The sequence below is a fragment of the Cygnus olor genome, chromosome 2 (assembly GCF_009769625.2).
Source record: "Cygnus olor isolate bCygOlo1 chromosome 2, bCygOlo1.pri.v2, whole genome shotgun sequence".
Lineage (NCBI taxonomy): Eukaryota > Metazoa > Chordata > Aves > Anseriformes > Anatidae > Cygnus > Cygnus olor.
The window spans coordinates 31700621-31727285 of NC_049170.1; the positions used below are offsets into that span (position 1 = coordinate 31700621).

The following is a 26665-nucleotide window of genomic DNA, read 5'->3' on the forward strand; positions in this document are numbered from 1 at the left end:
TTGACCACAACTGCTTAAAGTTCTTGTTTTCCTTTCAGTGCTGATGCTGGAGAAAAAAAAAAAAAAAAAAAAAAAAAAAAGCAACTCACATACATTCAGCTCCTTCTATTGCACATACAAGGGAAATGGGAATATTTGTGCAGTAGAGTCATCATTTGGCTCCAAACAACAAAAGAATATTTATTCAGCCTTTGGGCATAATATAATCTAAAGAGGGGCAAGTGAGATTTCAAAAGGTAAGACTTCTCTGTTTCCCAAATTTCTGCTTCTAATTAACTGAAACTCAATGTGAAAGTTCTTTTCATTTCCTTTCCTCTCTTTTTCCTGTCAGTCTGAGAGCATTAAATGCTGCATCAGAACTGAAGAAGAAGCTGTTTGTCATCAGTCTCTGCAGGATGCTGCCATTATGTCTAGTAACATTGGCGTATTTATCACACTTGGCAAATTCCTCCTGTCACCACTGGATGCTGTTCACCTTCATTTTAATGTGTTCTTTCCACTTTGCTCTAAATAAACAAAACAGCAATTTTGTGATGTCTGCTTTTCCTGTTAAGACACAAATGCCCCAATTACCCCTCTGTAGATATGGCTGGAATACCATTTCCAAAAATACCTCTGTTTATCAGAAAGATTACCACTTTCCAGTAAGCATTTTTCAAAGCTGTGGCAGGCAGTTTGATCTAATTGGCATTACTGATCTAAAATATTTAGTGAAATAGCAAATCAAAAGGTTCTTTATTGGATGCCATTTAGGTCTGGATTTACTTGTTGTTTTCCAATGTAATCATTAACTGGGGAGGTAATTTACAGAGAAGTCCTGAAACTAATGGAAACAACATCTACTGTGGATGGGCTAAACAGTTAGGACTCTCCGATGAGTTGCCTGAGTTCCCTCTACCTTCTTCCTATCTGTATTTTGTTAAGTGGTCCTTCCAGTTAAGGCATACCAGTATATTTTAGACCACGTAGATCAGATCTAATATTACCACGTTCAGTGAAGGTACAGCTGATAAACATTTGCCTGTGATTTCATTCCCCTAGTAAATTTGTTCTCTTGGGCAGGATCTCCTACAATTCACTGAGGAAAAAATAATGGGGCATCTGTACCTGATGAAGGGGTGAGGGAAGAATTTGTGATGTTTGCTGCAGGGAGCCCATTTGCTCTCAAGCTTGGGATTCCTCAGTGAGCTGCAGCATGAAAAACAGCTTTGCTACTCAAGGTTTTCTGTGTAGCTGAGGTACACACACTAGCTCACGTAGATACTGCCTGAAGGGATGTATACGATGTCTTTCTGAGTCCTACCAGCACACCAGCACAGCTAAGCTGGTACACCTTTGATTTGGTCTTGCTTTTGGTTTCTAATTCTTGTTGTCAAGCTTCCAAGCCTTGGATACTCTTTTCAAGTCCTGATCGCTTGTTACAAGCATCTTATGGTACCAGTAGGTAGTTGTGCAGCTTACACACAAAACTGACATCGGAAACAAATTTCCTATGAAGATGTGTGGGGAAAAAAAAACAACAACAATGGTTTTTAGACTTCTGCTTAAAATAGAAACTAGATTTTCTCTGAAATTCAAAAAAAAGATGGATTAAGGTCTCTTCTTCCACACCTGTCCTGTCACTTTGTACATATCCTCGTATGCCCTTACATTTTCTGGTGTTGATCAAAAGCAGAAGTACAATACTGATCCATTGAAGGAAACATTTCTCTGAAACCGTTTTCCCCATCTTAATACAAATAAGGAAGTACCAGAAATTTCATTTGAAAGCCGACAGTTGCAAAATTTCTAACAATTTTGCAGACAAAGGAGATTAAAATACAGAAGTTACAGATGAAGAGCTATTGTTTGGGTGCTTATTCAAGCATGGGGCTTGTCAACATATCCAGTCCTAGATAGTGTATTTTAATGCTTAGAGTTTTGGATGTTCAACTTAGCCCCAACTTTTTCCAAAGTGACAATTCAAATCACTGCTTGTTTCTAACAATCTTTGGGTGGTTATCTCTCATCTTCATAATATATGAATATTTGGAATAATTGCTAGTCATTCAAGTGTGATAGCTGTGAAAACGATTCAGAATGTGAATTTAGTATTGCATTTTACATCACCATGCTGATAGCTATGAAAGAAAAGGTGGTCAGTGGTTTTACAATTCGGAACCATTTTAACTTATTGCATCTAGCATTTCTGTTAACCAGAGAAAAAGATCGTTATATTGAAGTGCTAAGGAGCAACAGATACACGTGCTTCCTCTGTGGATCTTTGGTGACATTTCTATGCTGGGGGATAGGGCTGTGAAAGTTGCTGCTAGGCATGAAGAGCTCTAGTCAGGTTAGTCTTCGTATATACTAGTGTAAATGATTCTTGAATTAGGTCTTTCATGTCAAAGACCAGGATAGCTAAGAAAGGAAGGAATAATGACACAACCCACAGCTTGTTGTAATGAGTTTTTCCTGACAGATTCTATCTTCATACACCCCTAATATCCTTTCAATCCATAAATGCTACATATTATTAGCTTCATACCATAGCAAGTCTAGCAAATGCTTTACCAACACAAGAAAAAACACAGAAGTAGTGAAGAAGGCCGACTATATAAGAGGCAAAACAGAGAAGAAACTAAAAACTCCACAAAAAGGCAGGAATGCAGCAAGAAGTCATTCCTAAGGCAGGAGGGAAATAAAAGAAGATGGAAGGAAAGGAAAGCTTGATCCAGCTACAATACAAAAAGGACGGATAAATAATGATAAAAAAAAAAAAAGACGGAGCCATCACATATCTGTTAATAACTTTTTGACTGGGAATATCTGATCTGGAAAGAAAAATAATCTTAGTTGCTCAGATGTGGGGTTGGTTAGCATGTTTAGTGCTAAATGACCCATATGCATAGTCAGTGATGTTACTGTTCAGCTGAATAAGAAATTATCTGTTGGCCTTCAGCCTCACTGGATAATTAGGTCTCTTCCAGTGCACACCATTCCTATTTCTTAATGAGTTGCTGTGGGTGTTGTAGGTACAGACCCTAGCAGGGTAGTGGCAGCCCCTTGTGTGGGGTGGAAACCACAGCTGGACATCTTTGGTATTGGGATTGCTAGGAATCTGGCTTTGAGGAAACTTGGACTGGTCCCATCTTTGCTGAGTTACGTCCTTCCTGGTGTTACGTGAAAGATGAGGATGAGCTCTGAAGTTCATGGAATTAAATACAGTTTTGTTTCTTATGGAAAGAATTTAAAGGCAAAGTCATCTATATGCCATACCTGGATACTAGGTGAGTAAACACTTTTGCTGATCACTGTGAAAGGAGCTGAACCAGTGAAGAACCTGAGTTGCTGAAAATTTGTTTATCATCCATTGAGTTGGTGGTACTAGACAATGGGTGAAAGAAAGCTTGTTTGTCTTACCTACATTATATAGCCTCCTTTGCTGCCGATAATAATCCCATGGAGCTTGGTTTGAAGGATATTGTTAATGGCACCCATACAGAGATGACCACACTGGGTATTTCTGATGTTTCTATTTCCTCACTAACAGTCTTCTAATCAAACAGCTGTGTAGAGAAGAAGGGGAGAGAGATCACATTTCGTTAACATTGGCTTTGATAGACTTGGAGCTAAAGCCAGAGCTAAAATGGTACATGTCACCGCTCTAAGAGAGCTAGGAGTGAGGTACAGTGTTTCTGTCTTTCACTTGATCTGGGATGTAAATTACCCTTATCCCATTCTTACTTGAGTGCAGTTGTGGATCTGTGCCTTTCAGCTACTCTATTAAAGGTGTGCTTTTGATGATAGCCAGCACTGCTCAGCAAATAAGAATCAGTATGTTGATATTGGCACTATACATAGACTGTTATACTTTCCATACACAAGGAGCAAGGCATTTTCAGCTTAGTCACTGTACTTCCCTTAATGTGAAGGGAGAAATAAAACATTTGACTGTTAAAAAGTGTTTACTCTCCATTTTGGGTACCTTACAGATTTCTTCAAGTGATGAATTTCTTATGTAAAAGATGTAATACACAGAATCTATCTGTGTAGTCTTCATCCATGAAATATAGGGCCTTTTGTATTCTAGATTTTAAGAATTGGAAGGTTAAGGAAGTACCTTTGTAAATGAAAAAGCTTCTTTTGCCTTTTTTTTTTTTAACTCAGCTTCATTAAATATACTTACTGCACATTGTATTTTCAAGTCACTTAGTTTTTGTGCATGTCTCAGATGTGATACATGATTTTTATTTCTATCATTTTATTGAAGCGGAAGTCAAGAGATAGGTGATGTTAGTTGTCTTACTGATAACAAAATGCTTGAACAAGAGGTATTACTACTTGTTGAATTTTACAAGAAAGGCTACAGGACACATTCTTGCTCCCAGTCCCTGTTTAGTAAACAAACCTGTTTTCATCTTGAGGGGTATGTATACATGTGCATGTGTAAACAGAAAGAAAGAAAATGTTCTGGAGCATCATGTCTTTGTCTAAGTCCTTGCAGTGTACTTTATAGCAGCAAAAAGCAGTTGTTGCAAGCAACTCTGGTGAAAGCTTTTAATAATCACTCGGCTGGGTAAGAAAGAAAATGAGTTTCAGAATGTCATCAATGGTGGTGATCAACAATCTGTATTTTCAGTCTTTTTCTCATGTTCCGAAGGAAACATCAGACGTGATTTCTTATGATGCTCTAGTACTTTCACAAGTTTAGAGGAGTCAGCCTCAGAATCCTGGGCAAGTGCCAGTTGGCACAGCACATGCTGACACTTTACTGTTAAATAGGACCATTATTCCTTCTTCATATTCTGTTCTACACTTCTCTTCTGTGAAATGTTGTTCCAGAGGTTTCATTGCTAAGTGATATGATCCCTCTGGTACACAGTTTATAAATCAATTTATAAAATGTGGTGAGTGCCTTGATCTTCTCTGGATTAGAGGTGATCTGCAAATAAACATGCACATTAATATATATATTTTTAGTTTCACAGCCAGCACTGTAACTTTGAGAAATGAGTTACTTTTATAGCCTATTATTTTGCAGTGCCATGTCTGAGAATGGAAATCATCCAAGTCTGACAGATGAGCTTTCTCTGTGGACAGCAGACGTAGATGGAGTACAGCAATGACAGCAGCATTAACAATGGCAGGACACCAGGGAGCGAGTTGCAGAGCCCTGCAGCATGAGACTGGCCTGCTTTTGCTGAGGTGGATAACAATTTTTCCAGACTTTGCAGCTTTGATCAGATCCAGTGGCTGCAAGAAAAAGTCCCCAGAGTTGATTTTTATAAGTCTTAGTGCAGAGGGTGCTGGTCTTTATTCATGTTTTACAGAAGTAGCTGCACTTGATAGTAACTTCCAATGTCTTTCCACACCTGAATTATGATTTTAACAGGAAGAGTGTTGTGATGGCTGACAAAGAATTGTTTGAAGAAATCGGATGCTTTAGGATATCTAGTGAAACTTCTTATAGGTTGAGGTCAAGTTTAGTTACCCAAAAACTGGAGACAACTTCTTTAAAATACAGTGAGGCAAAAATTAGTTTCTAATGAGTCTGTGGCAACAAAAAATGTAATACCTCCGATGTACAGTCATATAAAACTGCAGGGTTTTTCATTCTTCTTTTTCATTAGCAGCAGCTGAATGATCCCCTGTCATAAAATACAGGCTCAAGTTTAGGCCTTAAAAGGTACACACTTTAGAAGGAATGCTAGCAAGAAATATTTTAGATGTGCTGTTTTCTCCAAATGTTAGCAAAAAAAAATAATAATAAAAAATTATTCATTTGTCTTGGTATCTAAATATAAGGTGTAATAAAATGCATTATCTAGCCATGCCATGAGATTATAGGAATTTTAGTCCTTTTTTTTTTTTTTTTTAACTTTTTCCTTTTTAGCCATTACAGTGAAAATGTTATACCTTCCAATGTTCTGCAGATAATTTATACTCATCTGTCAAAAGAAGTATTTTTTCTTTTTTATTTCTCATTACTAAAAGATAGTTCATATGATTATACTGACCTAATTGTCAGTGTCTAACAACTTTTAATTTCCTCATATTAATCTTTTCATGTTGGAGGGGAGCTGGCTGGACCACTTGCTCTGAAAATTAGGCTTCCACTTGGACTCACAAAATCACAAACTGTTTTTTAAAATGTAGACCATATTTTATAGACCATTAGTACTGACTGTGACACTTCTTGAACCATAAGGGCCACCCCATTAAATTACACATTCTCAATGAGATAGGCAGTACTTGTCAGAGACATAAATAAAGTGTGAGGAATGATCAGGTGTGATCATGATCTCAGGTTGTGCAGATTTATTACACTAACTGCTCTTTGTCGCTAGCAGATTAACATTAGCATTCCTGGGAAATATGTGTGTTAAGAAAGAATTGACTGAATGCTCTTACTCTTTAGGAGAAAAGGACTGACAGATTACCTGAAAGAAAAGGTGCTGTGACAGAAGCCTAAAGACACAAGTGAAAGGAAGATATTGAAACATACTGAGAACTGTACGCTCAAGAAGACTGGGTAGAGGAATTAGGAAAACATAAAAAATATGAGATATGAATACAGTTTCACTGTTTAGAATAGTGGCTAGAAGTCTTGATATTTAAACAGTCATATCATCAATGGGGACAGATCTCTCACTCTGAGATCTGGGTCAGAATTCCTGTGTGAAATCACAGACGGATATTGTTAAATGTGACAAAAAAACATTCAACAGAAAATGTTGCAGCATTTCCTTCTTGTCAAATGTTGTATATATATATATGCATATATGCATATTTGGAAGTCTGACTAGCCTGGAAAAGTATGTCAGTATCTGGTCTCAAGTATCCTTTTTCTTTCTGAATTTCCCAAGACATGGAGCTTTTCACTGCAGTATGAATTAAACTGTTTGCAAGCTTTTATCTATAAAACACCATTTTAGTCACCAAATCTATTTTCTAGCATCTTTTTCTTCACAGTACTTTCTTTGCTAGAATTTTTTGATAACAACTACTAAACTTGGAAGACCACCTACATTGCTACCATGCCTTTCAGCAACTACAGCTTTCTAAGAAATGCATTCACTAATTTATGAACACTAAATAATAGCCTATTGTGTCTGTGTGAGCATTCCCATTTTTCCTCTAACAAAGCACCTATTTTCAACATATGGTTCTCAGTATGGTCATTCTCAACTTCAGCATTTCTAGAAGAAAAATTGTCAACAGAGAAGATAGATGGTCACACACACACACACACACAAAAAAAAAAAGCCCTTTCGCTTGTAAAGACAGATACAAAAGGATTAATCTGCATTGGTGTATTGATCTGTATACATGCATTAACTTTAACAGAATCAGTTCATGTGATAAAAGATGTAGCTGATTTTTTTTTAATTTATAAAAATATAATGTAATAGTTTCTGTTTTATTCTTTTCTTCTCCCACAACAGATTGCTACTTACAGCTAACCACAGTGCTAAAAATTATATCATTAACAGGCTTTGTAGCAGAGTTCACAGACCATTAAGAGAAATGGACCAATCCAAACAGGATAGCTTCCAGTAAATGGGGAAGTACATCATTCTCTTCTCATGGAGGTGTTATCTTTCTGTTTGCATACTTCAGTACTGCAGTCTGTCAAGTCATTCAGTCAAAACTGTGAATCGAGTCTTGACAAACCTCTTACATTACTGTACCAAGAGGAGAGCTCTTAAAATAGTTCTCACAGTTCTTGCTTCTGGCTTTGAACCTTAGGCTCCCAGTTCAGTAGAGCATGGTTGTATTCCTGGAGCACAAGGATGGAAACAGCCGGCAATGCTATGAAGTTGTTGGTAATTACTTTAATCATCAAGAAAAACCATAATAATTATGAATTTTGAAGTAGGACATTCATAATATGTGGTTATATGTAGCTGAAATGTTTTCAAAAAGCAATCATTTAAGAGTGTTTTTCAGTTTTCTGAACAAAATAAAATATTCAAAAACAAACAAAAATGGATTTATTTTTTTCTGTTAAGTTATGTAACAAAACTTGGACAATGCTGGGAACGGGAGCTTCAGCAGTCTTTCAGGCCTCCCATACCATGTGATAGTGCCCTAAGGCAACTCCAAGCAGCAGTAAATAAATGAGAGTCCTTGTCAGAAAGAGTTTATAATCCGTGGGCTTTCTCCAGAGCAGATCAAATGCAATCAGAATCTAAACAGGAGCTCAAAAGGGTTTATGAGAGAACGTCAGGCTCAAAATGTTCTGAATTAATACTCAATGAATGATTGATTTTTTCCCTCCTTTTTTGTTCACTGGCAGTTAAAAGAAGAAAGAAAAGTTATCTCATACAGGTTTCTGCTACTCTCTGGGTACAAGGACAGGAGAAATTTTGAACTAATTTTACAGCTGGTAAAATCCTGTCAAGTAATATCCAAAATAAATGTCCTCCATTTTTAAGGGAACTAGAATGTTAATGAATATGTCCTGATCAAATAACCAAAACTGAAGGAAGATTTTATAAGTTATTTTCATTTTAAAATGAAAAACAAAACAAACAAACAAAAACCACCACACATAGAAACACACATGAAAGTGTTGAAATGGAAAATTTCGACTTTGAGGAAAATTTTGCTATTGACTCCCCTTCCTTTACCAAGTGCAAGTCATGTAATCTAGCAAAACTGGTAAAATCAGCTTACCAACATCCCTGCATATTTGCAGTGAAAGAATTTGACTTGTAAATTTCAATTAACTGTTTTCTTAAAAAATTTAATGACCTCCAAATTACTGATCTAAAAAGCATCTGCTTTAATTTCTTTGGTTTTGGAATTGTTTTCTCACCATTTGGGTGTCTATCTTTTTCCTCCTATCTACTTTTTGATGTCAGAGAACTAGTCTGTGACTCATGCCCTTCTCCTTTTTTCTGTGGCCACTTTTTGCCTCATCTGATATTTTTACCTTCTTTACTGTTTCCTGTGTTCTTGTTGTTTTGGTCTCAGTCCTTGCACATTTGTTGTCCTACCCATCCCTGACTTATAAATGTCTCTCTCACTTGTTTTCTGACAAAGACTTACAACTCTCATATTTTCTGCTATCCTTGTGTCCCTGCTCCCCGTCTCCATTGCTCAAGTCCTTAACATCTCAGCTGGGAGGCCTGAAAGGCAGTTGAAGCAGAGTGACACTTGCCCCCCAGGACCTGTCCTGCCTCTTTGTCAAGAGAAGTTACACATTACTGTTAGTGCTGCCAGAACTGAGGTGTGTCTCCCACGTTTATTAGGACATTATTTGCAGGGGATGTGGGTGAGAGATGAAAAGCAGCTTTCAATTTAAATTTTGTGCTGATCTGACACCTTGATTAATCTTGGAAGAGTTTAACCCCCAAACAGTCAGTGTCACTGTCTGGCATCATTCCAGAGTCATTTCTGACTGCAATTTGCTTGCTGAATTCAGTTAATTGTGGACAAGTCCATATTTCCCTTGTGTTCCATAAATACATGAATATATCTTCATTTTAGCATTTGGCATGGAAAATGCTGCTGAATGTTCTGTATAATCAGTATTAACAATGCTCTCTGGTTATTTACTTACATACAAATTTTATCAAGCCTTGTAAGAGCAGATGACTTTAAACTTAAGTGCTGCAGTTTCTGTACTGCAACAGGATTAAAGTGCTTTAATGTCAGGCTATTGTCTATCCTCTGTGTTCTAATGAGAGTATTTTATTACAGCTCTTAATATGACTGGACTGGAGAGTTTATGAGATCATTCTAGGTATTTAATGACAGCGCGTCGCTAATTATGTCTCCTATTTTTGATTTAATAAACTTCAATGTCTGATGGCAGCCTGGCAAATATAAACCTTTCAACCTCATCAAGTTTTGAGAGGCTATGGGCAAAAATAAGCTGTCATGACTGTATATGAATAGTATTTAAGGTGCAATTGCTGATTCTTTAGCAAAGAAGCCAATAGTACATCAAATCTGATATCTGATTAAAAGGAAATTAAGTGGGATGATTCTTGGACAAGGGATTTCTAATAATGTAAAACTCTTGGTTCACATAAGTAACACAAGTAAATTGACATAGGTTCTGAAGCCCTGAAGTGGTCAGGCAGTTGGATTTGATGATCTTTGTAGGTCCCTTCCAACTGAATTCTCTGTTCCATTCTATTCTATTCTATTCTATTCTATTCTATTCTATTCTATTCTATTCTATTCTATTCTATTCTATTCTATTCTAATTCTGCTCTGCTCTGCTCTGCTCTGCTCTGCTCTGCTCTGCTCTAAAATAGAAATGAAAGACTCTCTTTCTTCCACTTGCAAAGGGGTGTTGACCTTTTGCCAGGCCCATCTCTCCAAGACTGGGAGAAGTTAAAAAAAATAATAAAAAAAATGTCTGCGTTCTCAGTCATTTTCCGGAGGTCTCAATTTAGTTCTGTACTAAGAAACTGGGGACCAAATCTAGGAGTGAAGATTAAAATGGTGCACATGGGCTCTTTGTGGCTAGGTAGCTATCCATGTGATTACCCAGAAAAGATACAGGAAAAGCCACTGCAGAAGTAGCTTTTTAATTTCAAGTACCATCTCCCTCCTCTGATCACCCTTTGTCCAGCTAATCTTTGCTTATCACCATACAGGTCATACTTCTGTCATTCTCATGAGGAACCTGATATTGCACCCTGAAGGGAAACAGGACTTTTTTTTTTTTTCACTTATTTCAAAGCAAGCATGTTTAGACATTTTGATTTCTCTACAAAGACACAGGCACAAACACTTGCAGATGTGTCCGCGTTATGTGTCAGTGCTAACTCTGGCCCTGAGTCTGTATTATCGCCTCATATAATTGATTACCTTCTTTCTCTTTGAGCTCAAAAATCCAATGGCATTTTTTGTTTTGTTTTGTTTTGTTTTAAATTATGATCTTTCCCACGTAGCTATTGAACAAAATAATCTACTTCAATGTGTGACTTTAGAAGACATTTAACAGAGCTAAACTTTTTGGTCCTACTCTCCAAATTGAGCTATAATGAAGAGCATGCAACCCTCACAATATTTTCTTTCCAATGTACATGTAAAACCACTAGAGTATTTTAACATTTTACTTCCAGCTTTAGCCAGTATTAAATGAAATATATCTTGGCCACCACAGAGCCAACAGGAAAAAGGTCAGTTTACAACTTAAAAAAGAGTTGGAAAGTAACATTTTGGAAACTGGTCTTTGTAACATGAACACATCAAACACATTTCACAACATTAAGACTGCTATCACTGGAAAATGTTAATTTAACAGATGTGTTTATTTAGGTGATTTTCAACTTAGTCTGTGAATTTAGATTGCAAGTCCAAGAAGAATGGCACAGATAGTATTTTGCTTTTGTTTAGCTTGACATTTCTCATCTCTAATTACTGGTGAATCAATTGAGATCAGACACCCAAGGAAAACTAAAGTAAAATCTTTGGTTATACTTTGGTTATACTTTTTTTTTCTTTTTTTTTTTTTTTTTTTTTTTTTCTGGTTATCTTGAATGCTTGTAGGCAGTGGGGTAGCTTCTCTCTGCAATCCAGCCTCTTTATACCACTCTTGACACACAAAACCTCTCAGACTCCATCTGATAGCACCAAGATGATACTCTTTGGTAGCATTTTAAACAACAGCCCACATCTACACCATACAGAACCCCCTGAGCTCTTCAAAATCACTCCAGCACCAGACTACAGGCACTACCTTAGGGCAATCAGACCTATGAGGCAAGTTACTTTGCTTCACCTTCCAATAGCTCGTATAAGATTATAGGTCCTCTTTTGTAGTATTGTACAGCTACCAAAATTGCAGCTATCTGTAGCACATTTCCACTATCTTGGAGAAAAACAAACAAACAAAAACACAAACCAAACCAAACCTAGTGATAGGATAAGGGGGAATGTTTTTAAACTAGGACAGGCAAGATTTAGGTTAGAAATTAGGGGAAAGTTTTTCACTCAGAGGGTGGTGAGGCACTGGAACAGGTTGCCCAGAGAGGTTGTGGATGCCCTATCCTTGCAGGCATTCAAGGCCGGGCTGGATATGGCTCTGGGCAGCCTGCTCTAGTGGTTGGCAACCCTACCCAGAGCAGGGGGGTTGAAACTAGATGATCTTTAAGGTCCTTTTCAACCCAGGCCATTCTATGATTCTATCATTCAAACCAAACCGAAACCAAAACAAAACGAAAAACAAGCAACCAGAAAAACACTTAGAAATCCTAAGATGCCTCCAGATCAAAGAGGTTAAGCAGTACAGAATCCTCAGCGTCATCTCAAACTGACTTAGAGCATGCTAAGAGTGTTAGTTGTCTTGTGTTTTCATGACTGCTAGAGTCTGTTTCCTAGTCTATGAATAAAATTGTATGACAACAACTTGTGTTGAAACACGTGGAAAACTTGGTTTTGAAAAGGATTCTCAGTTATTTGCATTGTCAGGTCAGAGTAAGATATAGGAAAACAATTGATTTCGTTCCCATTTAGCATTTGCTAACGGACAGTTTTGTACAATATATTTATATTTTATATAAAGTAAATGTGCATGGAAAAATAGGTGGGAAAATATTGGCATGCTAACAAAGGTTGAGTCGAAGAAGAAGAAGAAGAAGAAGAAGAAGAAGAAGAGGAAGATATTTTTAAAATCTTAAAATTAAAAGGAAAAAGAAATTGCTTGAGGTTCTATTTTGCATAGTGAGGGTAAGGACTTATAAACAGCTGTTTCATGACAATGCACTCTTTTGCCCTGTCCACTGGCTCAGTTGCAGTAATGACTTTTGTAAGCCTCTGTCTGCTCAGCTCCTCACAACCTAGAGTTGTGCCGAGGCAAAAAGCCATGAGGAGAAATGAGCATTACCCCTTTTGTACATCTGTAATATGGGAAGCCTCCATCCTAACAGGAGCCGCCATAGTCATTATCTGTGCCTAATATTTCAGTTGTGTATGCTCTCTGAATGAGGCATTATTGGTAATTGGCATTTCTTGGCTATTGTGGCTAAAAGCTGTAAACACTGCACTTTTAATTAACAAGATATGTGAAGAGACTCTGAGGAACCTTCATTAAGCATTTCCCAGTAATGTCAGGATCTGCAGCCAGGGAAGCAGCTGATTTTTTTGTTGTCGTTGTTCAAATATGCTAAAATGGGATAATTCTTAGACACAATTGTTCTCTGGGATAATGAGAAGAGGAGAAAACACAGGGATGGGGTCACTTGCCCCCCCCCCCCCCAATTTTTTTTATAGTGTGTGTTATTGCTCTGCATTTTTTACCCTGTAAATGTGCAGCTGAATTGTTTGTAGTCTGTCATTATCTTTGATTGTCGTCATAGACCCAGAGCAAGGTGACCACAAAGGAAGTGGAATAAGATCCAACAGTGCAAAAAATGAGTATAAACTTACATTTGTTCCTACAAGGTGCCTGGAAGCAAAGTGGTAATGTCCATCACACTCTACCCTCATTATATCACCATCTTTTGAAGCCAGGCATTTTTTATGTTAGAGAGCGAAGTTAATGAGGATAATTAAAGTAGCTTTGATTTATTTGGAAGCCAAAGCTAAGTTAGTAACCCTAGAGTTAAAACAAAGAAACTGTTTAAGCACTGAAAGTCTTTGTGTAGCCCACAGTTTGTCATACAGATTTACTGATTGGTTTTAGCTCTACACTTTGTCTCCATCTGATTAAATGCCAGTCTACCATGGCTCTTGGAAAGTATGCTTTACAGGGGTTGTAATTTGATAATGAATATTCTGCATGCTAAAACTTGAAACTGTGTTCTATAATCTCTAAGCTCTAAACCAATGTGGGCTTCTTCTTCCTATTTTCTTCCTTAAAAGTTGTGGAAATTTTTCCAGGCAGTGTGTATCATCTGAAGTCATCTGAAAAGTCATCTTAAATTCACTTTGATTCTTAAATGTGAGCTAATGTGCAAGTTTACAGGCAAAAGTTTATTTCAAAGCAATGTTAAATCCTTTGCTGAAACAGAGACTCGAGAATGCATCATAACAGAGTATCTTTTGTGTTCTAGAGAAAGAAACTTAGGCGGTATTCCTGCAAGTTATAAGAAGTCCCCCAAATAACTAGAGACATCAAAATGTCATCAGGTTGTTATGCTTCAAATTACAAACAGGTGATACCGTGATGTGATGCAAAAAGAGTCTATCCCTGAATTTCAGATCAGAACTCTCTTCAATATCTTCTACTAAAGATATTGAACTGTGAACTACATTTAATTTAAGTTTGTACTTAACTATGTCTGCTCTGACAGTTTTGAAGTCATTAATCAGATACTCCACATGCAAACTGTTACCCCCCCCCCAAAAAAAAATGCTTTTGGCATTTCTTTTGATTTTTGATTTTTTTTCCTGCCCATCTGCAGGAGCATGGCTGTCTTCCAGCTCAGCTGTTGTGCTGACTAGAGTTAAAGGTGGAAATGCTTTCTCTGTGGACTGCCATATAGAAGAGCTGCCCAACACCTGCAGCCCAACAACTATTCTCTTAAACGATTCTTCAAAACTAGAAGTGTGGTGAGAAGGCACCCCTGTTTGAATTGCCTGGGGAACTGGATGGATGTGCAACCTCATGATGCAGAAAATTGCAGCCTTCATAATTTGCATTCAGTGGCTCCATTTGTATCATCAGAAATCCCTTTTTATGCACTGACTACAAGAGCAGAGGAAGCTACATTAGACCTCCTGAAACCCACGTTGCACTTGAGCTGTTTCAGAGCAGTTCCTTGCAGGGTGTTCCTGGAAGCAGGGCTGTGGGAGGAAGGAAGCCTCAAAGACGTCTGAAACACAGATCCTGAACTGCACTGGAACACAGACACTTGCTCACTGGGCTGTGGCAGACACCTAAAGAAGGACTTTCACTTCTTGCCAACTAATTTCCCCCAGAGTTCCCCCATTTTGAATTTTTAAGGTACGTAGTATGCATCCCAGGGCTTTCAGCCTTGTGAATATTTTTGGTACGAGTCTCAGCATTGTGATGGCTGACCATCCTGGAGTTAGAGAGCTGTGAAACTGCTTTCACTCTATCTGTAATTACAGGTGTTTCCCAACTGTGACAAAACAAGAGAGGTTTTGCTGTGGTGTTGTACAGACTTTAGTTCTAGCCTCACTCACTGCCTCTGAAACAATTTTGTGCAAAGACTGGTTTCTCCTACCAAAGCTCTCAGATGTGCCACTGTTTTGTGATGATTCTGAAGTACTCAGAAGTACAGGATTCACTAGCAAGTGCGGCTGAGAATTTATGACCTCTAGATTTGTAGCTTAGATAGCTTCCCAGGGTCATAGGGCATTTTCAAGGAGAGAAAAAATAATGGCATCCACCTTCCTGCCTCCACCCTCTACTTCGATAACCTGACTGCTGAAACTTTCATATAGTTACAGGCTTGTCCTCTGCAGGAGGCAGAGTCAGGTTGGCAAGACTTCTCTGGAGACTGCTGTTTTCATTTCCTACTTCCACATGTGCGGAGGCAGCACCGTGAGGCCAAAGATGAGGGGGATTCATGTGTCTTGGAGTACATAACTGAAGAGTGAACTACCAGGTAATGAAACTGGAGTACAGCTATTCTAAGAGTCAAGAAAACCATGTATAATGAAGGAAAAAAAAATGCAGGTACGTGGGAAACAATATTTTGCATTAAAACACCACTTAATATTTGGAGGGACTGTTACAAAGAAGTTGTGACCAATACAGAAGTTTCTCAGCCCTAGAACTTTGTTTAGGATAGTCTAAACTGTGTTTTCACTGTTAAGTCACGGAGGTGGGAGGCCTGACTTGTCAGCCAAACTATGTCAGAGTTCTGGCCTCGTGTTGGAAAAACCACTTAGGTCAACATTTTCCTCCAGAACTTTAATTCTGATGTTTGTGTGTATGAGAGAGAGACAAGCACATATAGTCCTGTTCCTATAGTCATGAAAGCTGTTTTTTTCCCCACTTTTTCAAAAGATGACAATACACAAAACTCCTTCTGTAATACTACAATTTCTAGATTGTTGATACTTCTTAACAATCCATATCAGAAATTTTATTACTGAAGATTCAGAGAAGTCCTTGTAGAAAGAAATAGTTCTTGTCTTTCAAAGTGTAATACTGCCTGTCTTTACTTAATCATCATGAGGATTAATTTAGTCATATTTTACCTGCTTTGCAAATTTCAGAAGGATTAATAATAATTCATCATTTTTGAAACTCTGGTATACATTCTAACATGATGTTTGACAGGTTTGCATAATGTATGATTAATCAATTAGAAATTTTGTACATTTGCATGACACCACATGAATATTCTTCTGATCTTTCTCCAACACACTTGTAGACACAGGGCTCCATACAGTAGTTGGAAAAAAGGAAATCTCCTCTTCATTCGGCTCCCATTTATGAACAGCTTCAAAAAGAAATAGCTTTGCATTCACTAATACAAGAAAAAAACAAAACAAAACAGTGTGTCTATCAGGAAATCTGATATGTGCTACACTTGCTAAATCCTCTTTTCAGTGAAATGGATTAAGTGAGGTTATAGAAAAACCTAAGTGAAAAAGTGGGATAATAAACTGCATGCTTAAAATAGAAGGTAGGATTATGGTCGCTGCTCTGGAAAAAAAAAGTACTGTGGAAGAAAAAGCAGTTACATACATGCTTCAAACCTTCATTCTGGATCTGAGTTTTTGAGTAGCTAGATGTTGTTACTGTCATGAAATTTCAATGGACAGAGGCTACACTTCATTCTTTGGAATGCAGATGAAACTTCAGCTGCCATCAGTGACATTTACAACTGTATATTAATTAGCAGGAACTGCATATGAAAACTCTTGTTTTATGAATTATTGTTCATAATCTGTAGATTAGAAAAGACCCCAAAACTAGAAGCATTCAGAATTATTATGGAACCAAGATATACTCAAGTTTCTTTTTTTTTTTTTTTTTTTTTTTGTTAATCTTGTGGTGGAGTGAACTAAAATCCATATACTAGATATTAAAAAACAAACAAACAAACAAACAAAAAACTCTTCTATTGTGACTCTTATTTACACATGCCCAATTTGGCATGGATGTAGGTGCAAAAGCAAACCACTCATCTGATACTAATTCTTGTATAATAAGTCAAGATGGTTGACCAAAGACCAGCTAATGGAGAAAGGAATGTAATTTGTTGACAAACACTTCAGTTAACATGTGCAAAGTGTATGCTTATGCATGCTAGTTTAGTGGCCTCAGTGGTCAGTTAGAGGGAGAAAAGGAAATAGCTGACGCCTGTTTGTCTGATATTTTTGGCATATTGCAGAACATTAACTACAGTGAAATTTGGCAAGGAATTCTGATTTTTCAATGAAATAATCTATTTTGTAACATACTTTCCCCTATCTTATTATTCTTTGGCATGTAATGTACTTGGAGATTAGAAGATAAGGTTAAAATATTCATTAGTCACCTAAAAACAGTTAAGGCATCTGACAAAGAAGAAATCAAGTCACAGAAATCTCTTCCAGTGCAGGCTGTGAAAGGCTGGACTTGGTGCCAAATGTGGGACTGGTCAGACCTATGTTTAGAAACCCATGATAAGTTCTAAACACAGTTTGATGAAAACCTGATGCAAGTCTCTCCTTTCCATGTCATCTGCTGACATTAAACTGTGAAGTTGCCTGTGATGTCAGCTCTGAATTATTCCCTCTTGATTGCTGACTCAAAGGCTGGATGCTAACGGAGAACTGAGATTTTTAAGGATCATCAGAGAAGGCATTAAAAAACTGAAAAATATGCATATCTGGCTAGAGTATGCTCACATGGCTTTTCTGTGCTCTGTTAACTATTCTTTAACAGTAATTTTGTAAGAGTGTTTTTTTATTTTTTAATTTTTCTTCTTTTTCATTTTTCCCCAAGGGCTGATAGGGCTGATTTCTTTTTGTTCTTGTCTTCTTGCTCTGTCCATCGAGAAAGGTTATTGGCATGAACACAGAAATTCTTTGCCTGAATTTGAATGCTTGAAGGAAATTTCATGTGGGAAAGACACTGATCACTCTAAACTAATAAGAAAGCTTAAAATATGTGCTAAAACTTATGTAGGAAACTTTGGGATATTTAAAATATTCAGAGAAATAATTCAACCAAAGCTTTGAAATTCTGCTCCTAAATCAGCTCAGACAAAAATCTAAGTCAGTGCAAACAGCCCTGCAGACACAAGTGCTTAGCTCTAGCAATGGGCTCCACACTTTATTAAAGTTTTATCTCTTCGTAATCACAGTAGGGTCCCAACCAGATCCAGGCTGGCAGTCTAGGCTTGACTTCTTTAGATAACCAAAGGGTGCCTTTGTCTCAGTCTGGTTTCCAGAATAATTCTCTTCAAAATGTGCTCTTTTAAAACCGCTATTCTACCTTGTTACCTAGGCTTTTTCTTGTCCTGCTATTGGCTCTAAACAATCTTCCATTGTCAAGAGAGAAGTAACTTTTCTGTTCCTATTTTTTTCTGTCCTGGTTGTTTTTTCCCTATTAATAAACAAAATCCATCTGTCTGCCAGTAACTATTCAAGTGAGCAGGTCAGCATTCAGCATTCTTAATCATTACAGGGCAGCTCCAAATCTGCTCATGTTCAGCTCACGCTTTTCAGTTTTGGCATGCTTTCTTAATGCTGGAAGCATTTCACAGATATTAGCCGGTTGTACTTTCCAAGAAATCTGGTGCAGTTAAAATAGTATACTTTCCATTCAAAATAAACTTTCATCCTTTTTTCATCCTTTTTTTTTTTTTCCTTGTTATTAGAGGAGGTGGCACTCTGTGGAAGTTCAAAGACAGATGTGATGTAATTTTGAATGAACGGTACCTCTTTATGACTTCTGAGAGTTGCTCGGAAACTCTTGCTCACACTGTGATATGGCAGTGATAAAGGAGAAAAGATTAGAATAAAACTCAGAGTGAGGAATCAGACTTTGGAGAAAAGTGGAGATCTGAATGAGTGGAGGAAAAAGAAGAAACAGAGATGCAAAGAAAGCTATCAAGGAAACTAGGAAACCAAATGCTGCAAGAACTATGAGAACAAAATCAAATTTAGGAAATTGTAACAGAATGAGAAAAGAGAACAGGAAAAATATTCAAATACTCAAAAAACCACCATCACCACCACCACCAACAACAAAACAACCAGTAATCCAATTATGCATATAAAGTAAAGAGAAAAAATACAGAGATAAAACAGAAGTTGTCAGACGTTAGAGAACAACAGGAGCAGGAGATGAATGGAGTGAAGTAGGAGGGAGTAAATTAAAACCAATGCACTCAATCAGTTAAGAATTCAACTGTCTCTCTGGTATTTATGGGAAAGCATCCATAATGCTCACAGAATATACAGAATGCAATAGGGTTGTTATCTAACTTCTTGATACTTGCATTAGTATTGCACATCTTCTGGGCAGAGATAATGTTAGTTTCAAAGAGAAAGAAATTGTTTGAGTGATCCATTACTGATTTTTAGCCTGGTGAGAAAAAAAGGCTAAAAGTGGAACCTTTCCATCCTCCCTTCTCCCCAGACTCTGCGTGCAAGCAAGATCCAAACCTCCCTGGCTAATGTTGGTAGAAGGAAACAAAACTTGACAAGCTTTTTTGTAAAAGCTAAATTATCCGTGTTTTCCCATTATGCAACTAACCCAAACTGAAACCTCATTCAACATCTTGAACATTTCCAGTCCATCTCATGATGGATTTTTCAAAAAGAAAAATTAAGCTGTGATCTTTTCAGGTCATCACTGATTAAGGGTGAGGCATTTCTTGATGTTAGTCTGTGGTGGAGAAAAGCCTATGTTGCTGTTGTCACCCACCCAGCACAAATCTCAATCCTTTGCATGTCGAAACACTACCTTTGGCAACAGCGCCCAACCGTGGGGCCAAGCTTCCTGGGCCAGGCTGCAGAGGCTCGTTTATAGCATCTGCAGGAGCAGGAGTGGAGTGAGGGTTCTCAGGTCTTCCCACATTTGAGCTCTTTGCCTCTGAAGCCAGTTACCCCACTCTAGGTTCAAGCCAGCATGTGAATCAACACATGGGTATTGCTCATGGCCAGCAAGCTTGAGACCAGCTCCTGCCCTGATTTGACACTAGGAGGTATCCAAAGATGTTCTGCTTCCTTGGCAGTTTACATTTACTCAGCAAAGCCATATGTACTTTTAGCTGTGAGGTCAAACAAGACAACACCAAGTCAAATCTAGAATGAGGTGGTCGGACAGAGTTATCTGCTGGTGAAAATCCTTTCAAACCAGGAATTGCACAAACTGGAAACTGAGCTCAGGGTTTCTTTGTATTTGTCATCTGCTGCAGAGCCGAGCCTAGAAAAGATTGAGAGAGAAAGGAAAGAAAACCAAGGTTCTTGACTTCTGGCAAAACTGGCTGTTTCTTAAGTATTAAATGCAATGCTTATTGAGGTCAACAGGAATATTTCAGTTAATATCAACCACCTACAAATGAATGATGTGCTGATGGGTAAACCTTGCCTCTTCCCCTTCCACTGCTGTCAGGGCAAGCTGCCTTTAGCAGCTACTTTATTTCCTGTTTTAAAAGCCTAACAATACTGCACCAATCGGGCCAGCATCTAATGGTTATTTACATCCTAACTGCCATATATTGCTTGCAAAGACTCCAGTTTTAATAGTTACACTCTTTTTGGTATTACAGTGTAGTGGCTTTTTACTGAGATATGAACAGAGCTTTTATGAAAAGACTGACACATCATACTCGTGTTGTGTTCAAACCAGAAATACAATACCCTTTTTGAGACTTTTCAGGACTCTCTGTTGTTAGATCTTTGAAACTCATTACGTCCAGACTCTGTGTAAACAAACTCATTCTACTAGGATTCAGCCTGGCATTTTAAGCCTTTTGAAGGAAGAAAATGGGCTAGTGTTATAGCTCAACAATTTTCAGATATATTTTTAATTTATTTTTCTGTCAGCAGTGTCATTTGGTGTAGTTATTGTTGTTTGTTTGGATGTTTATTATTTGCAGCTATAAATTAAGGATGCTGTTTAAATAAGCTACAATTTACAGTGAGTGTCTGAAATCCATGCTAACGTTAATATCAGTAAAGAGATAAGTTTGCTACTTACAACCTTAATAGTTGTAATTCAGTGGACTCTAAAATATACGCTTGAATTCAGAGTATTAGTAACTTTAGTCATCATTCATAGCAGAGCAGTCCTTTTCTTTTTGCCTTCATGTTTTAGTTTTATTGATTAGGGACAAACATGCAGAGATTGCTCTGAATTATAAAACTGAGGGTCAGATATTTTAAGAATTACAAATATTTTACCATACGTTTACAATGAATCACCCAGAATTTCTAAACTACAGAATGTGATAATTTATTCATAAATTGGGAGAGCAAATCCAAAGATGCACACTGCCACAGGAAACCAGAGGCCTTCCTGTTGTTAGTGGCTTCAGAAAAATTGTGCTGCTGGAGAGGTGATACACTTTACACCCGCTGATGTCTCAAACCCAACATTCTCATGCATCCTAGGACCAAAATGGGGCTTCCTAAAGCGGAGCATACTGAAGACCTGGAAAAATGTTTCCACAGTCAAGTCCAGTTGCAGATTTTAATATCATAGGCTAAAATTTCTAACTTTCTTGCCAAGAATGCATTTAAAAGCTGCAAAATATGCACTGAAAATCAATGCCAGATTATGGGCAGCTGGACTATTTTCAATGAAGAACAATGTTTAAGCCATCATTCATATCACAAACAAACCATGGCGGAAAATGTGTGCAGTCTTTCAATGTAGTCAAAAAACTTTCAATGTAGTCAAAAAACTTTCCTTTGCAGTCAGCTTGTTAGCTCATAGCCAGAACATCTTGGGGGCTTCTGCACAGAAAGAGGCCTTCGGCACACAGATCAGCCTCTGCACCAGCAAGAAGGGAAGGGAAGGGAAGGGAAGGGAAGGGCAGGGAAGGGAAGGGAAGGGAAGGGAAGGGAAGGGAAGGGAAGGGAAGGGAAGGGAAGGGAAGGGAAGGGAAGGGAAGGGAAGGGAAGGGAAGGGAAGGGAAGGGAAGGGAAGGGAAGGGAAGGGAAGGGAAAGTGATACCTTTTATTCAATTTTAATTTCTAGGTTTGTTCAAGGTTCAATTAAAGTTCCACTTGAAGACATGTTGGGTTCAGTAGGTTTACTGCTCACCTCTGCGACTGCTGGATCACACCCCTAGTCATCTTCCTGTGCAGAGCACTGCTAAAGGCAGAAGAAGGAAAAGCAAAGATGCTAGCAGTACTGTGGTTGCTCATGTTACAGGACGCTAAAAGAGGAATACATGATCTGTGCAGTATTATTATACACTACCAAAAGCACTATTTCAATTCGAATCTGGGACAGTTCCATGGTATTTTGAATCACACCTTCTTACCACTTGTTTCTTGGTGATAAAGTCGCACATTAGATTGCTTCACAGTTCTTGCGCTGATAAGTTCAACTGTGTATGTATTCAGAAATGTTTTGCATTTGACACATCTGACAAGAAGGACTGAGTGACCAGTTTGCTTCATCTCAGATGTACTGAAGTCTTAAAATACAGGAAAGGATAGACAGCAGGCGTTTGTTTCCTGTTGTTGTTGTGGCAGTTTTCCACAAGGCTGATTGTGAAACGTTGGCACAACTGACAGGGCAGAAATATTTCCATTTTTGCTGTGTTGGGGTAGTGTGTTTTAAGCAAACTGCTGGAGCAGTTTTTACTCATTGGAAGCCAGTATTTGCTTAGCTTTCCCCATCAACATCAAAATTTCACTTTAATACTGTGTGCCTGACGGGACTGTGGCCTGGAAGAGGATTGCCTGGGAGTCCTCTACTGAATTGCACCTGTTTCCCCTATTAGTTACTGGTGACATAAAAGAGAAATCATAATTGTCCTGGAGAGATTACAGCTGGCAGAAGTGCTGTAACATAGCTGGCATAAATAAACCAATCAATAAAAAATGGTCTTTCCGTGCAGATGTTAAGGCAGCTGTAGCTGAGAGACAGGATGGGATGGGATTAGACAGTACAGTCCCATGATGCTCAACACTCTGGAAGCTCAGGAATGTCTGACGTTAGAACAGTCTCTTGAGCCTTGTCACAGAGGAAATATGGGTTAGAATTCAGAATTTTGTTTAATGTATTTGTCTTTTGACTGTTAGGTGGTGTTTTTTTTTGTTTGTTTGTTTGTTTTTCAGTCAGATTTCTAGGATTTGTCTTCAGTGAGGGAGGAAAGACTAGCTTTTAATATTTTACTCTTACTTGACAGGACTGCACGGCAATACATATATTTTAATTCCCTTAACATATGCAGGAAGTGGAACGACTAAATCAGGACTAACTCCACAGTTTCTTCTGTAGTATATGGTGTCTAGTGATTCACTGTGATGTTGCTTGCCTTTGAAGGTGGGATGGAGATTGTATGGAGAAATATGGAGACTTCATCACCAATGAACAAAGCAAAATGTGCAAATGAAGTCAGAGCAGAGACGTTAACCGTTTTTGATTCCCTTCAAATGTCAAGGGAATGAGTTACAACTGGTCAATATGGCTATTATTAAATTAACAGTAAGCAAAATGGCAGGAATGTGTCAATGAAGGAAAACCATCTGCATGGAGATCCCAGGAAGCCATGGTAAGAGACTAATGCTCCTGAGTTAGCTTATCACAAGTTTCACCCCAGCTTGCATTACCATGCCTTTGATGTAACAGCAAGCCAGGTCCCTCTGAAAACTTCAGTCACTCTCTCCATATCTCCCCATCATATGGTAGGCGTAGGCTAAAATGACAATGAGAGTACAGTGCACTGTTGTGGAGCCCTGTGGGCTGTGGTATTGACATGCTTTTATCAACAACCCAGTCTGGTAAAGGAGTCCTGAAAGTCTCTGCATTATGTGAAGGAATTAAGTTCTGCAGCAAAGAGATGCGTGTTCTGTCTAAGTCTAAAAGTGGAGGAGGAAAAATAAATCTGAGTTGCTTCTCTGCATAGCATGTTTCCTCTCAGGCCTCCAAATCAACAGCCAAACTTAAAGAAGACACAAGCATACTAATATATTATGTCAGTTCCAAAAAGGAAAGGACATTTATTTGGAGTTGGTCTAGCCCACCATGCTTTTAAGAATGAAAAAGAGTGGAGAAGAGTTAGCTTTCTTAAACATTTTAACTGAAAATTGGAGCATAAAGAATCACATCTTTACATATGAGTTCCTTCTAGAGTCAGCTTCACTGTAACTGCATCAGGATAGCCTCCCAGGGTCACTGAAGTGACTAGGAGAGAGCTTCAATGGCCTTTGATATGAGTTGTGAATAGTTCCTGTCTGAATGAGGGAATTCATTGAGCAAAAGTATAGCTCCTCTTGTGCTGGCAGCAACCGGGATGAACGTGTGTGAAAATATCACCAAGAGGTGTTCTTTTATGTATTTTTTTACCTGTTACCACTACACCTTCCTGAACTCCTTGAAACGTTGGGTCACTGTATTGTCTAGAGCTCCCACCTTTGTTGTGCTTGATACAGCTACGCAATGGTGGGGAATCAACTTTTTTTTTTTTTTTTTTTTTTTTTGTGTGTGTGTGTGTGTGTGTGTATACAGTTTATTGAGCAATTCACAGGTAAAACACACTCTCTGGAATTTTACAGAAGCTAGTATATAAAATGAATTCTTAGAAAGTAAGTAAACTGATGCAAGACCTGATGTTTTGGGAATGATTAGTGTTTAGTTATAGCTGCTTGGGATCCCAAGTTGGACCAAACCTAATTCCAAAGAGGAGAAGGAATAAGTATGGTGATAACACATACTGGAAAAAAATCTCGTGTTAAATATACATACATACATATATAAATATATATTTTACATGAACATGTACACGTTGTTCAAGAGATAGAGATCCTTTTGACTTATTAGGTTACTTCTACTTTTTTGAATAATTATTTCCTTGAGATGCCAGGATTCACAAACCTCGACAAAGTGGCTGCCATTCTTTTTGTGACTGACATTTTAATATAGCTCTTTGATCATATGCATATAAATTGACAAATATATACCTATAAATCATTTTAAAATGCCAATGTTAGAAATAAATACAGAAGTATGATATCTTCCTGGCAGTCCATGTCACCTAAAAAAAAAAGCAAACAATTTTCTCAATGGAAAATATCAATAAATGTACAGCTGTTGAACATGACACTTAAAATAGATGCCAATTCTTTTCATTCTTTAAAATAATGCAATTTAACACCCACCCACCCAAATGCTTTGTGAAAGTGCAGCATGCATTGGAATTTGTAGCTCTATATCAAAGCATTTGAATTTATGTTGGGTGGCAATGAAAACATTTGCTTCCCATTGATTTCAGGATTTAAATGCAAACTCCACACCAAGAGCCTAAAAGATTTCTTAGTTGGAAAGCTCCTTATATCAGGCTGGAAAGAAAACAAATCTCAAGAAGCAAATCAGTGAGAATAGAAAAATGCATTTCCATTGCAAAGCAGTTGAGGTAGAGTCACATTTATCTGTGTATTTGCAAAGCTTGAGTTTATGCTGTTTATGATAACCCAGTGTAGGGCTTGAAGATCTCCCAAAGAGTTGTCTGATAGCTTACTGCCAGAGTGTTGTTAGGACAGTGTTCTCCATTTCCCACCTCTGTGGAGCAATCCGCATTTCCCCTGATCCCATCAACTCAACACATCAGGTGTTACTGCCCTGCTGAATATGCCTGGTGAATTTGTCATTCAGCAGTGCTCTCAGGAAGGTGTATCCCTGACTGACTACATACCACCTGAAGCAAAGCACTGCGTTACTTCAATTCTCCAATGCAACAGTCTCCCTGAGGATTTTATTTTCTTCCAAGAAAATTAGCTTCCAATTATTTCATAATTTGGACATATCTTGGGCTGTGCCAAGATAAAGGAGAGCTTGCCAGCAAACTTTGTGATTCATCTCTCTTTGCATCAGCAGTACATGAACTTGTGTTTTTGTTTGACTAGAAGTTCTCTGGATTAAGTAAATACAGTTTAACGGTGCCTCGTATTAACAGCTCAGTGCCAGTAACTGACTCCATCTTCTAGCTTTATATCATCAGAATAAAGTGCTGATTATTATCATGTCACTGGTCTCTTGGGAACTACGCTTCTGGTGTTCAGTTACCAAGGGTTTGTGATAGAAACTGAGGGGAAGAGAGAACAGTTAACAAAACGATAAAAAGTACCTAGCCTCAACAGCTGAAAGTGCTGCAACTCTAGATAGAAAAGCAGAAAAGTTCTGCTGGCAGCAGTACCCAGCAGTGCTTATGAAATGTCATTTCCTATGGTGGCTGGACATCTGAACAACACTTACTGCAGGTTACCGGTTTGTATCCTACTGCAGTGAAATGGTAAAGAGTAACTTTACATAACAATCTCTGCACCATAACCTCCTATTTGTACACTTTACAGTAAACTCACAGTATCACATTCCTAGATAAACTTGCTATAAAATCTCATCTGAGCAGCAGCCTACCACATTTTAAAATGTTACCCAGTAATAGCTGCTTTATCAAGCCCTGAAACTTGTGATTGATTCTGAAAATTATTCAGCATTGAGTAATAATTCATGCAAATCCTCTTTTTGGCTGGGTAAAATGCAGCTCTGGTTAATAACATGATTAGCAAAAATTCTGCAAGCCCAGAGCCAGCGCTGACTGCCCCCAGCCCTGCTAACACAGCAGAG

The 26665-nt window shown here is 38.0% G+C and overlaps 1 long non-coding RNA gene across 1 annotated transcript in view; it reads left to right on the forward strand.

Moving 5' to 3' along the window:
* The window catches only part of LOC121065803, an 80529-nt gene continuing 53864 nt past the window's right edge, over positions 1 to 26665 (forward strand). The window contains exons 1-2 of the long non-coding RNA XR_005817320.1: positions 1 to 236; positions 14352 to 15592. This is a non-coding gene — a long non-coding RNA (uncharacterized LOC121065803). The remainder of the gene's footprint in view (positions 237 to 14351; positions 15593 to 26665) is intronic.